At 42.9% G+C, this 2500-nt stretch overlaps 1 protein-coding gene across 2 annotated transcripts in view; it reads left to right on the top strand.

Annotated features, from left to right (window-relative positions):
• Positions 1-2500, top strand: part of LOC143032360 (uncharacterized) — a 164250-nt gene that overhangs the window by 53425 nt on the left and 108325 nt on the right. The window contains exon 1 of one of the 2 annotated variants that reach the window (XM_076196980.1): positions 2291-2424. The exons of the other annotated variant lie outside the window; for it this stretch is intronic. The gene's annotated coding sequence lies outside the window, so the exon portion shown is untranslated. Of the gene's footprint in view, positions 1-2290; positions 2425-2500 lie in introns of those variants that run through there. 2 annotated transcript variants of the gene reach the window in all.

Below are 2500 nucleotides of genomic sequence, written 5' to 3'. Positions count from 1 at the left end.
CAAATGGTGGGAATATTCGTATTAATGACTAACGCAGATGTAGCAATGGGACCATTTTCATGTGGATCCTATATTTTGTTATTGTTGTTGTTGGTGGTGGTGGAAGGTGTGTTTGTGTGTGTTTTTCAACCATAGTATGGTCACTACTGTCATTGCTTGCCATGATCGAATGAAAAAAAGAAATGTAGTGACAGGGGCAGCATTACAGTCGATTGTTTAAATGATTACCTGACTATATCTAAACAATTTTTACTGTGGAAATACTTTCCATTTCATTGTTATCCGATCCTTTTAAAATCTCAAATTAGTATTGTATAAGCGACAACCAGTGCTTCTGTCCTTGTGGACAATATTGCACCAAAGAAATTGGATCCATGGAGGTGTGGAAGGAATTTAGAATTTCAAAGACCTTCATGAAGTCACCTGCGAGACTTTGATCTTTTGGAGAAATATATGTTGTAATCCTGACATTTCTCACTTGTATACTGCGTATCTGGACCTAATACCAACCATACTGATACGTCTGTGTCACTTTCTCTCACAAGCCTTTTCCGCGACACCCCCACCCTCCACCCTCCTACTTCTCCCGTTCGGCGCGACATGACGTCAAGGGCGCCTCCCTCAAACAAATCCCATTTTTATGTCACACTTGAGCCGGTTTAATTCTTTGCCTGTATCTTTGTCCAGACAATAAAATTCATCACAGGTGCAGTTGCAGTATGAAGTGTTGTCATTAGTTCCAGAGCATTTCGTTCGTGGAATTCAACAACAGCAGCCCTGAAACGAACCTTCTTGAAAATAGCGATAAGATTTAGAAACAGCGCATTGCCAAGGTTGTGTTTTGTGACGAATTTCGGTGGTGATTTATCTAGTTGCTCAAACCAGGTTGGATGTGTGTGTTAATGTAGTATTGTTTATAAAGTTTATATTTTTACTGTGATTTTTTCTTTGATGTGTACGTTTACGTTTCTATATGACTTTTTGTGACAATATTTCATTCGTGTGTGTATGCATGTATGCAGGTATGTATACATGTATGTATGTATGTATTCATGTATGCATATATGTATGTATGCATGTATACATGTACGTATATAATATGTATGAATGTATGTATGTATGGTATATGTGTATGTATGTATATGTATATATGTATGTATGTATGTATGTATGTATGTATGTATGTATGTATTTATGTATGATCAAGAGATATCCTAATTCCGGTCTGAAGATCAAGTGCCAGCCCCTCGGAACTGCACCTCCAGATGGAGGAGGAGATGTTGATGGAATGTGAGGATGAGTGGTGGGGGAGATGGCTTTCTCCGACGTCCTTCTCACAGAACCATCACTTACAGGTACCCACCGTCGGTCCCTGTGTGTATGTGTATGTATATATACATATATATATATATATATATATATATATATGTGTGTGTGTGTGTGTGTGTGTGTGTGTGTGTGTGTGTGTGTGTGTGTGTGTGTGTGTGTGTGTGTGTGTGTGTGTGCACGTACACATAGTTCACACACAACCCTGTACAAATCTTCACGGTCGCACTGACAGACAGACAGCTGCTTTCTCACTGACCATCTTGACTCTGTCTATAGGCACACTTTCGAACGTTAGAGGGTGAAACTCAGGCGTGAAGAGTAATCATACGGATCCTTGTGGTTCCCCCCTCATCTGAATAGAATCGCCAGGCGGCAGGGAGAACGGGCATGCGCGTCGAATGAGCTACCCGATGCATTAACGAGGGACGTCATCAGAAGGTAGGTAGGGTCGGGGTGAAGGTGGGGGGCGGGGGGGCTTTTTTTTTGGGGGGGGTGAATTGGGGATGGAAAGGAACTGTTGGCAGACATTATGATAGAGAGGTGAGCATGGAGGGGAGGCTGAGAAAGATAATGAGAAGGAGAAGCTGACGCAAGAGAAAAGGGAAAGGATGAAAAGGAGGAATATATTCAAATGAAAACGAAATTAAAAGAAAATGAGTGACGTTGAGAAAGAAAGGGAATTAGAGAATCAGGAAGAGAAGGAAGTAGAGTAGGAGAAGAATGAAGATGAGGATGAAGATAAGAAGAATGAGGAGGAGGAGGAGGAAGAGGATGGTGAGGATGTAAAAATGATTTAATAGGAAGAGGATGACGATGAGGAGGACCAAGATGGGTATGATGACAATGGGCCCAGTAAATCACGAAAGGAAATAGCCTAAGTTAGTGACGTCAGTCATAGACAAAATTATTCGTAAATGTGACTCAACCTCCTCTAGATCTTAGTGGGTCTTAGGGAAGAGGTGCAGTCAGGCTCAGAAGTGAGGAGACAAGGGAGTGACGCCGTGGGCGCGGGCTTGGGGCGCCCACAGTCGCCTCCGCCCATACCTGGCCGCGGCTGCCAGAGGAACGACGTCACTGCCCGCGCAGGTGGCCCAGGTAAGTGTGTGTGGGCCGCAGTTGCTTGCTGTGTAGCTTGTCATGTTGCACCAAGAAAACAAACGTTTATTACTCT

Source organism: Oratosquilla oratoria, chromosome 13 (assembly GCF_046742065.1).
Source record: "Oratosquilla oratoria isolate Oo_2021 chromosome 13, ASM4674206v1, whole genome shotgun sequence".
Classification (NCBI taxonomy): domain Eukaryota; kingdom Metazoa; phylum Arthropoda; class Malacostraca; order Stomatopoda; family Squillidae; genus Oratosquilla; species Oratosquilla oratoria.
This window is presented reverse-complemented; position numbering and strand designations above follow the sequence as displayed.